Below are 12,042 nucleotides of genomic sequence, written 5' to 3' on the forward strand. Positions count from 1 at the left end.
CGCCAGTGGTCACATTTGCCTCCCAAGAACATATGTTCAAGGTGAGCCTCGACCTTACGTGGTTCGAGTACTACGCCTTCGGTGCATACGACCATGCACCGAGACGTACGTGCCCGATGCGGCGCTCAGAGACGGCAACTACAGGCTCCGCTGCGACTACGGTAACTTGCACGCATCCCAAATGTTCCTCGACCCGGTGAAGCAACGCCACATCCTATGGGGTTGGGCCAACGAGTCGGACTCCACGACGAAATTTATAGCAAAAATCAGGTCGTCCTATGCCGACGACCTCTACAAGCCAACCTTCACCGGCTTCATTAATGTTGACGTTGTCGAGACCGGCAGTAAGATACCTCTCAGAACCTTAGGGCGTGTTTGGTTGCGTGTGAGGCCCAACCAGGCCCGCACAGGAAGCGAACGGGCTGTTTGGTTGCCTGTTTTTACTATTGGGCATGCATAGCACGAAACTCAAAGCACCTCTGCACCTGGCTCGCTGCGAACCCAGGAAACGGTAGTTTCTCTCGAGAGGCGAGCGCACAAGGTGGGCCACTTGCACGAGGGGAGATGGGAGGGATACGAGCTGGTATGCAGCCTGTGCGTGCTTATCTTCTCCTACCTCCAGTAACCTTCCCTTTAATTCCGTTCTTCCTCGGGAATATCAAGAATAACGAAGTCTGTTAAAATAGTAACATTCGCAACAACAACAAGCACGTCCTCACAAATGCCGACAGGTATAGCAGTTGATTTGTCAGCCATTTGCAAGGATATCTCAGTGGGTGTCAACTTACTTAATTCAAGTCTACGGTACAGGGAAAGAGGCATAACACTAACACCGGCTCCTAAATCACATAAAACAATTTTAACATAATTTCTCATAATGGAGCATGGTATAGTGGGTACTCCGGGATCACCAAGTTTCTTAGGTATTCCACCCTTAAAGGTATAGTTGCCAAGCATGATGGAAATCTCAGCTTCAGGTATTTTCCTCTTATTGGTGATGATATCTTTCATATACTTAGCATAAGGATTTAATTTAAGCATATCAGTTAAGCGCATGCTAAGAAAATATGTCTAATCATTTCGGAAAAATGCTCAAAGTCCTCATCATCCTTTGTCTTGGATGGTTTAGGAGGAAAGGCCATGGGTTTCTGAACCCATGGTTCTCTTTCTCTACCATGCTTCCTAGCAACAAAATCTCTCTTATCATAACGTTGGTTTCTTGATTGTGGGTTATCAAGACCAACTGCAGGTTCAGTTTCTATATCATTGTTATTACTAGGTTGAGCATCTACATGAACATCATTATTAGCATTATCATCAGGTTCATGTTCATCTCCGGATTGTGTTTCAGCATCAGAGATAGAAGTATTATTAGGATTCTCATGTGTTTCTACATTAGGTTCACTAGAAGCATGTAAAGTCCTATCCTTCTTCCTTTTCTTCTTCTTAGAAGAACTAGGAGCATCTAGATTATTATTCTGAGAATCTTGTTCAATTCTCTTAGGGTGGCCTTCAGGATACAAAGGTTCCCGAGTCATTTTACCAGTTCTAGTAGCCACTCTAACAGCAAAGTCATGTTTATTATTTAGTTCAACTAGCAATTCATTCTGAGCTTTAAGTACTTGTTCAGCTTGAGTAGCAACCATAGAAGCATGTTTACTAGTGAGTTTAAGTTCACCTTTAACTCTAGCTATATAATCTTTGAAGTGTCCTATCATATAAGCATTATTCTTCAATTGTCTACCAACATAATCATTGAAATTTGCTTGTCTATTCATGAAATCATCAAATTCATATAAGCATGGACTTTGAAATTTAGTAGAAGGGATTTCATCCTTATTGTATCTATAGAGAGAATTTACCTTTACTACCTGTTCGGGTTATCAAGACAATGTGGTTCTTCGACAGGCGGTGTATTGACCATATATTTCTTTAATAGGAGGTAAATTCTTAACGTCTTCAGCTTTAATACCTTTCTCTTTCATTGATTTCTTTGCCTCTTGCGTATCTTCAGGACTGAGAAATAGAACACCTCGGTTCTTCAGAGTAGGTTTAGGTATAGGCTCAGGAGTTGGCTCAATTAGTTCAGGAATTGCCTCAGGAATTGGCTCAGGAAGAATCCAATTATTTTCATTAGCCAACATATTATTCAATAGCAATTCAGCTTCGCCGACTGTTCTTTCCCTGAAAACACAACCAGCACAACTATCCAAGTGGTCCTTGGAAGCATCAGTTAGTCCATTATAAAAGATATCAAGTATTTCATTTTTCTTAGGAGGATGATCAGGAAAAGCATTAAGTAATCGGAGAAGCCTCCCCCAAGCTTGTGGGAGACTCTCTTCTTCGATTTGCACAAAGTTATATATTTCCCGCAAGGCAGCTTGTTTCTTATGAGCAGGGAAATATTTAGTAGAGAAGTAATAAATCATATCCCGGGGACTACGCACACAACCAGGAGGAAGAGAATTAAACCAAGTCTTAGCATCACCCTTTAATGAGAACGGAAATATCTTAAGTACGTAATAATAGCGAGACGTCTCATCATTAGTAAACAGGGTGGCTATATCATTTAACTTGGTAAGATGTGCCACAACAGTTTTAGATTCAGTGCCATAAAAAGGATCGGAATCAACTAAAGTAATAATCTCACGATCAACAGAGAATTCATATTCCTTATCAGTAACAAAGATAGGTGAAGTGGCAAAAGCAGGGTCATGTTTCATTCTAGCATTTAAAGTCTTTCGTTTCAGCTTAGCTAACAATTTCTTAAGATCTGATCTATCATTGCAAGAAAGAAAATCTCTAGCAGTTTCTTCATCCATAACATAACCCTCAGAAACAATAGGCAATTCATAATCGTTCAGAGATCTTTCATCATCACTATCATCAATAATAGCATCTTCAATAATTTCATTCTCTCTAGCCTTAGCAAATTGTTCATCAAGAAATTCACCTAATGGCACAGTGGTATCAAGCGTAGAAGTAGTTTCATCATAAGTATCATGCATAGCAGAAGTGGCATCATCAATAACATGCGACATATCAGAATTCATAGCAGTAGAAGGTTTAGGTGTCGCAAGCTTATTCATAACAGAAGGAGAATCTAGTGCAGAGCTAGATGGCAGTTCCTTACCCCCCCCCCCTCGTAGTTGAGGGATAAATTTTAGTTTTTGCGTCTTTCAAGTTCTTCATAGTGATCAACAGATTTAAATCCCAAGTGACTCAGAGAATAGAGCTATGCTTCCCGGTAACAGCGCCAGAAATTAGTCTTGATAACCCACAAGTGTAGGGGATCGCAACAGCTTTCAAGGGTAGAGTATTCAACCCAAATTTATTGATTCGACACAAGGGGAGCCAAAGAATATTCTTGAGTATTAGCAGTTGAGTTGTCAATTCAACCACACCTGGATAACTTAGTATCTGCAGCAAGGTATTTAGTAGCAAAGTAGTATGATAGTAATGGTAACAGTGGTAAAGATAAAGATAGCAAAAGTAATATTTTTGGGGTTTTGTAGTGATTGTAACAATAGCAACGGAAGAGTAAATAAGCGAAGCACAATATATGAAAAGCTCGTAGGCAATGGATCAATGAATGGATAATTATGTCGGATGTGATTCCTTATGTAATTGCTATAACATAGGGTGATACAGAACTAGCTCCAATTCATCAATGTAATGTAGGCATGTATTCCGAATATAGTCATACGTGCTTATGGAAAAGAACTTGCATGCCATCTTTTGTCCTACCCTCCCGTGGCAGCGGGGTCCTAGCGAAAACTAAGGGATATTAAGGCCCCCTTTTAATAGAGAACCGGACCAAAGCATTAACACATGGTGAATACATGAACTCCTCAAACTACGGTCATCACCGAGAAGTATCCTGATTATTGTCACTTCGGGGTTGTCGGATCATAACACATAATTGGTGGCTGTAGACTTGCAAGATAGAATCAAGAACACACATATATTCATGAAAACATAATAGGTTCAGATCTGAAATCATGGCACTCGGGCCCTAGTGACAAGCATTAAGCATAGCAAAGTCATAGCAACATCAATCTCAGAACATAGTGGATACTAGGGATCAAACCCTAACAAAACTAACTTGATTACATGATAAATCTCATCCAACCCATCACCGTCCAGCAAGCCTACGATAGAATTACTCACGCACGGCGGTGAGCATCATGAAATTGGTGATGGAGGATGGTTTATGATGATGACGACGATGAATCCCCCTCTCCAGAGCCTCGAACGGACTCCAGATCAGCCCTCCCTAGAGAGATTAGGGCTTGGCGGCGGCTCCGTATCGTAAAACGCGATGCAACTTCCTCTCTGATTTTTTTCTCCGCGAGACAGAATATATGGAGTTGGAGTTGAGGTCGGCGGAGCTGCAGGGGGCCCACGAGACAGGGGGCGCGCCCAGAGGGGGTGGGTGCGCCCCCACCCTCGTGGACAGGGTGTGGGCCCCTTGGTCTTGATTCTTTTGCCAATATTTTTTATATTTTCTGAAACTTGTCTCCGAGGATTTTCAGGTCATTCCGAGAACTTTTGTTTTCTACACATGAAACAACATCATAGTAATTCTGCTGAAAACAGCGTCAGTCCGGGTTAGTTTCATTCAAATCATGCAAGTTAGAGTCCAAAACAAGGGCAAAAGTGTTTGGAAAAGTAGATACGTTGGAGACGTATCAAGCCTCATTGAGGCCCTTCTATAGATGTCTGCATCGCCCCCGAGGAGTAGCACCTGCCTGATTCATCCTTCCATTGAGCGGTCGCCTTGCCAGCCAGTGTCGTCGATGAAGCCGACAACCCTGAGCTCTTCTGGCTTCAGTGATTGCCTCACCTCCTGTTCTTCATCTGGAGCTGTGTTTTACGACGATTCTTTCATCCAAAAATCCTATATATACCAGAAAAATCACACACAATGATCAACGAATTTAATGATACAGTGCCGCCACCTCATGTTCTTCATTTGGAGTCTGATTTGGGCTCTGGAGAGGGGGATTCGTCGTCGTCATCACCACCAACTCTTCTCCAACAAAACTTCAATGATCATCTCATCCATGTGTGAGTAATACCTCTTTAGGCACATGGTGGTATATGGGAATTGGATGAGATTTTTTATGTAATAGATGTCATATTTATTATGGCTAGATGCCTAGTATCCACTATGTTTTGAGATTGATGTTGTTATGAATTTGCTATGCTTAATGCTTGTCACTATGGCCCGAGTGCCATGATATCAGATCTGAACTCTCCATGTTTTCATGAATATATTTTTGTTCTTGATCTTATCAACAAGTTGTATGCATCTGTTATCGTTTTGAACCCGAGACCCCAAGTGACAATAATTGGGATATCAAAGGGGATGACTTTACCTTGAGAACTGCATGTATTCATTGATAGTTAGTGCTTTGATACAGTTCTTTATTAAAATGAGTGTCTTAATTTCCCTTAATTTCCATTAGGACTCTGCTGCGATGGAAGGATAGGACAAAAGATGTGAAAGTTCTTATCGAAAGGACATACAACTACACATGGAACTAGTTTGATATCGCTCTATGTTATGACTATTACATAACGAATCTCGTCTGGACAAAACCCACTATTTACTTCCATGACTACCCTTTTCGTAACTATTGCTCTCTCTAAAGTTACTACTTTTGCAATCTGTTACTTTTCTGTAATACTGTTTTTGTTACTATTTGATTGGTACTCCTATCATATTACTACACTGTTAATAAATTGTGCCAACAAGTTATCTATCCAGGTGTGATTGAATTGACAACTCAACTGCTAAGGCTTATAAATATTTTTTGCCTTCCATTATGTCGAATCAATAATTTTAGGTGGAAATACTTCTTTCAGAGACTGTTGTGATCCCCTACACTTGTGGGTCATCCGTTGTTTGCTCCGGCGTGCTCCCGAGCAGTCGTTGTGCCACAACGGGTGTGAGAGGTGGGCCCCAAGAACATGGCAATTAGATTAGTACCTTATCCTTCAATTAGTTACTAAAGAGCCACAGACCAGTGGGACCTCTCACTTAACAAAATAGATAAATCCATTGAAAATATTAAGACACTCACAGTTAGGTCCCACTGTCTAGGGCTAGCTTTCACTCTTTTGTCTCATGTGTTAGGAGGGACAAATATCTTGGTGATAGGCCTTCGACTGGACGAAAACGAAATGAAAGGATGAGTGCAAATTTCAGCAGTCTAAAATAGATATAAATGTGAGTAATGACATCAAGTTAGGGGAGCAATCGAATTATCATTTCTTTTAAATTCCAGATTTTTTTACAAATTCAGATTTTTTTACTTCATGAACATTTTTTGAAATCTAGGAACATTTCTAAATAAAAAAACAAATTTGCGTACATTTTTCAAACTCACAACAATTTTAAATCCCATTTTTTCAAATTTGTGAATTTTATATCTTTATCTTTATCTTTACCTACTAATAAACCAGCTAATGCTTCTGGTCGTCCGTCATCGGCATTTTTATAGAAAACCCCTTGACTTTTATGAAAATAAACCCGCAGTCCAGTAAATAAGTGGGGAAAACGTTTCGTGTGTCTGCCCCACGGACGCGCTTGAAAACGAAAAAGAAAAAGAAAAACCCACCCCCGAATCGAGCGACTGCGTCTCCCACCCCATCTGAATCCGCTGCCTCGCCGCCGCCGGCCCGCATCCTCCGCCGCGCCGTGCTGCCGTCCTCCCCGCACCCCGGCCTGCCTCCTCTCCGCCGCGCCCTCCTCCCCGCTCCGTGCTGCCGTCCTCCCCGCACCCCGGCCTGCCTCCTCTCCGCCGCGCCCTCCTTCCCGCGCCGTCCAAGTCCTCGCGCGGTTCGCCGATGCCGAGGCCCAGGCCGCCGCGCTCCGGGCCTGCACCGGCGGGCTCGAGCACGCGCCGCCAACCGCGACGGGGTGCTCAACACGCTCCGCGCCGCCACGGTAAACGGCCGGGAGGAGGAGGAGGACGCGCAAGAGGCAGGGCGGTGTCAGAATCGCGCGCGTTGGATCCGGCCGATGGTTACGGCGACATGGACGCGGATGCTTTGGCCGTGGCCGCCGCGCTCTATGCCCTGCCCCTGCTTGCCGAGCCCTGCCTCTCCGGATCTCCAGCCATGTATGCTGCTGGGGACCTTGCAGGTCCATGCTCGTCGGCGAGGGGGAGCGCAGACAGCAGCCTAGCCCGTCACCGTCAGTAACATGGCAGTAGGCCTCTTCTCCCCTTCTCAGTTTACAGCAGCATGCCACACTCTCAGGCTCCTGTCCCCCGTTGTTAGCACACCGATTCAGAGGCAGAGGCTGACTTGCAGCTCGTGGACACAGAGGAAGCCTAAGATCAATCTCAAAAGTTGTTATCATTGTTCTCAGCCAGCGATGCATAGGGGAATTGTTTGCTCATCTATGTGTTAAAATCTGGACCTCTTCATCAACGACTTTAATAAGGATGAGATCAAGCTGCGTCTGCTGCTCTGTCCACCACAACAATTTTGGAATGCATTAACTTTTATCTGCCCAGGTTGAATCCTTCATTCCTCATTCTCATCCTAATTTCTTGATGTTGGGCAAGACACTCCAGATGAGTTGCTAACATCAAAAGGCTTCAGTTCTAACTAGAAGAAATTTTGCTTAGGAATATTTTATCAGTTTTGTGGTCAATTAATCAACTGGTGTTACAATAAAAGCAAGAAAGTGATGCAAGTTCTTTGGGATATATGCACTGGAAAATATATGAACACTGTTGGCCCAAAATCACAGGGCCCCACTAAATTGTTGGCCATTTGGCCTCATGATTTTAATGATAATCGTTCTACCATGAATTTTGTCTTCCGCTAGCATTTCAACAGTACTGTGTGCTGTAGCAGTATACATCTGAAAGAGTTTCCTCCTATGCCATGGATCCGGTGTAGCGCTCCAGTGAGAAATAATCAATGGTGTACTTATCCCCTTTACATGTTCTTTATTTACATTTTTTACATTGAATTCTAAGCTAAGTGCTTAGTCTTTTGTTACTTGCAGCCTTGCAGGTAGGAACATGAGCATTCATATCTGGGAGTTCCGAAGAAGGCGTTGACCCCATTATATATATTGCTGCTCTCTGCCAGAAACCAAACAAATAACACTTCTATGATGCTGCTCACTGATTGATACTAAATACGAGTATATGGCTTGTTCTCGAGGATAGTTATCACTTTTTGATTCATATGGAATTTGAGGATATGGATGACACTGGTTTGTTTCTTTCACTACTAAAATTCTGTCCACCATTAGCTTACGGGCAATGCTCCAGATCCACGCGAACATGCCCGAGTAAATGCTCTTTATGATTCCATGTTCTTATGTAATAAGACTTGATGTGTTTTATCTTCCAATAATTCAGACACGTGCCTTCCACAACTTGATACAAGCTGCTGACAAGAGTTAGAGGGTTAGGTTTGATATTATTATTTGTTGTATGACTATTTGTTCTCATTATGGCACACCTTATTTATCTTTTATTCAGTTACATAGCTTGCCTGTATTACTTGAAACATAATTATACTGTGTACATTTAGTGGATACTATTGTTGAGTAAAAACGAAATTCGAACTTCAAATTACATACTGGATTTAGATTGTTTCCTTAGAAACCAAGAGTTCTTTTTTTGATGAAACTGCCAGATTGGCTTTTCATTCATGAAGAAGGGGTGTAGTACAAGGTGTTTCTCAAAAATACAGGGTAGTAGAGCTGCATACGAACTGTATGCAGGAAACATACAGTGGAACATAACTGAAGCATCTCTAATCTGTCTTCCTTGGTTTTTGAATCAGCTGGTTAAAACCCAAGATATCATTTGTGGTTCCCAGTAGTTGTTTACTAGAGGTATCCACGATCCTTTAGAAATTAGAAGTGATAAGAAAAAAAGTGGAACTGAACTGAAGCTATTTCTGTTAGTATTGTCTACGTCTCCTTGACCTTTCACGGGAATCTGATGTAACCATCCTGCAACCTGCAAATACTATAGATGATATGCAGAGAAGATTTCAATATTACTTATTACTGCCTTAGTACCATGCCTTTCTTCTCTACATAAATCATTTATAAAGCTGTAGGAGGAGCTCAGCTTACATATATGAATATCCGACTAATTGCCTTACCACTAATTAGTTGCCACACTGCAACTACTGACAGTGGATACTGACATCTTATTCTCTTGGTAGAGTTCAAAACAACATGAATCAAGCTGATGAAATTCAGTTGTATTTTTTTCTTTTCCGACCATGTAGTTTTTTTAACTGCTCTGAAGGTCCTCTCATATATAATTAAGCTCACACACAAATGTCCTTGTACGTACTATAGAATCATATAGCTGACAATATTGAACTTTTCTGTTGTAATAAGAATATCAAGCATTATTTTGTCATTGGTGTTTCAGTTTGTCGGTTACAGGTATATCATCCAATATTCATACTATAGAAGTTGTTGTCAGGGAGTGCGAGAGGGGTAGCAGAGTGGCCAGTGAGGGGAGCACCATCACGGGAGCTGTGTTAATAGAAGGCAACGTCGAGAAGATGTCGACAACCTCCGTGGATGAGCGGTGGTTGTGAGAGTTTGCCAAGGAAGGCCTACTCGATCATGGAGTGGCTATCGCTGCAAAAGGCGACGCTAGCAACAGAGACAGCCATCCATTTGTGCCACCATCAATAACAACGTTGTAACAAGCATAGCTCTGCACTGGTGAGTAGAACTTTCTCCAAATCCAATCGAACTATTGGATAAGACGTTCTAAAATTTATTGCCTGACTGCCTCATCTGTGTCCATATCTCTGTTGGGAATTTGCAGGTTGCTGAAGCAGTAGAGTGGCTTATGTCATGTAGGCAACTGGTGGCTACAAGGATCCGTACGTAAACATGGTATGTGAAATTTGTGCTACACAGGAATGGAAATGCCAATTTACAAAATATAATATGCATGTTTGGTTGATGATTACTTGGGGTAGCCGAATAGAACTTGGAACCAGTATAACTTAAGTGTGGCTATGAAAATTTTAGATGGAGTTGGTGGTTTGGTACCTATTGGAGTAACAAATTACAGTTACCCAGTAGAAAGCAAGGTGAATCGGAAATCAATTATTAAATCTGCTTTATAGGCTTTGCTAAAGAGAGAAACTGAGAGCTACTAATATCCTGGTTTCATTAAAGCTTATTAGCGTCTTGAATCCCTGTAAAGCAGCATTGTGCATTGCTATTGGATGACGCTGTGGGTTGTGGGCGTAGAGTGGAGGTTGCATCACATGCTCAACGTTGTGTCAAAGGACTTGCATGGGCCACAGGGATGTTGTGGTGTTCATAGTGGGCAACGTTTGTTTTCATGTAAGTTATGGTCGATGTAAGATAGGTAGTGGATGGGCATGTCATAAGTTTTTTCTCCCGTTGCAACGCACGGGCATATTTCCTAGTTGAACTAATGAACAATTTTCAAATCACCAATATTTTTCAAATTGTTAACATTTTTTAATTAGCAAAGTTTCTAGATTCACACACATTTTGGTGAATTCGTGAATACTTTGTGAGATTCAAAAATAATAATTTGGGAACATAATAAACGAATGAACTTTAAAAAGATGGGAACATTTTTTCAAATTCAGAACTATTGTAAATGTTGAATACTATATAAATTTTGTATACATTTTTCAGAAATTCATTAACCATTTACCTTTTAGGAAATATAATTGGCCGTGCCTTGTTTACAAATATGAAGGTGACTTGACGGAAGAGGGCAAATTTCAGCAGACTTAAAAAATAGATATAAATGTGAGTAATGACATCAAGTTGGGGGAGCAATCGAATTATCATTTCTTTTAAATTCCAGAATTTTTTTACAAATTCAGATATTTTTTTTACTTCATGAACATTTTTTGAAATCTAGGAACATTTCTAAATAAAAAAACAAATTTGCGTACATTTTTCAAACTCACAACAATTTTAAATCCCATTTTTTCAAATTTGTGAATTTTATATTGAACTAGTGAACATTTTTCAAATGACCAATATTTTTCAAATTGTTAACATTTTCTAATTAGCAAAGTTTCTAGATTCACACACATTTTGGTGAATTCGTGAATATTTTGTGAGATTCAAAAATAATAATTTGGGAACATAAAAAAAGGAATGAACTTTAAAAAAAATATGGGAACATTTTTTCAAATTCAGAACTATTGTAAATGTTGAATACTATACAAATTTTGTTTACATTTTTTTAAAATTCATTAACCGTTTACCTTTTAGGAAATATAATTGGTGGTGCCTTGTTTGCAAATATGAATATCGAAAATTCTGAAAAAAATCATGGATTTGAAAGAAAAAAATCATGTATTTGAAAACAGGTTAATGAATTTTGAAATATGAGCATGAATTCAAAAAAAGTTCATGGATTTGAATTTTTTTTTGTGGTGTCCAACAAATATTCATAGATTTAGAAATGTTCAAGATTTGAAAAAAATCGTGGATTTGAAACAAAAGTAATCAAATTAACAAATGATTTGGAAAACAATTATGGATTTAAAAACTGTTCACTATTTTTAAAAATGTTTTTGGTTTTCCAAATGTTTACAGATTTGAAAAAAGTTTCAGGATATATAAAATGCTAACAAATTTGAAAATGTTTGGAATATTAGAAAAACAAATTTATAAAAAAATCATTGATTCAAAATGAAAAAGTAAAAAAACAAGAAAAAGATAAATAAAAAAGAACGGGAAATAAAAGTTAAAAGGAAAAAAGAGAAAAACACGGAAACCATCGAAACCGAACCAAAAGCAGCGAAAGAAGGAACCGAAGAAAGACTAGCGAGAAACTCGGTGAGAGGATAGATAATGGGCCGCCGTCCACTTGGATCTTTTGTAGAGGGTGGGTTGCGCCCTGTACCGATGCGCCTCTAGGTGCCACATAGGATTTGACAATAGGAACGCAACTAACTATCTTGCTAAACCTTTAATGGGCCAGCCCACTTAATGCCATCGCGGGGGGCTCTTTTACCGCAGGAAGTTCTCGG

General features: G+C 40.4%; 1 long non-coding RNA gene across 3 annotated transcripts; it reads left to right on the plus strand.

The window, feature by feature from the left end:
- The first annotated feature begins 6,603 nt into the window (after positions 1-6,603).
- LOC123091026 (uncharacterized) lies at positions 6,604-11,740 on the plus strand. Of its 3 annotated transcripts, none has more exons than XR_006442741.1 (4): positions 6,604-8,438; positions 9,480-9,727; positions 9,834-9,904; positions 10,714-11,740. It is a non-coding gene; the product is annotated as an uncharacterized lncRNA (long non-coding RNA). The 3 variants fall into 3 exon arrangements; XR_006442742.1 differs by lacking the exon at positions 10,714-11,740 and adding an exon at positions 10,221-10,450; XR_006442740.1 differs by lacking the exon at positions 10,714-11,740 and having other exon boundaries at positions 9,834-10,191.
- The last annotated feature ends 302 nt before the right edge of the window (positions 11,741-12,042 follow it).

The sequence above is a fragment of the Triticum aestivum genome, chromosome 4B, assembly GCF_018294505.1.
Source record: "Triticum aestivum cultivar Chinese Spring chromosome 4B, IWGSC CS RefSeq v2.1, whole genome shotgun sequence".
Lineage (NCBI taxonomy): Eukaryota > Viridiplantae > Streptophyta > Magnoliopsida > Poales > Poaceae > Triticum > Triticum aestivum.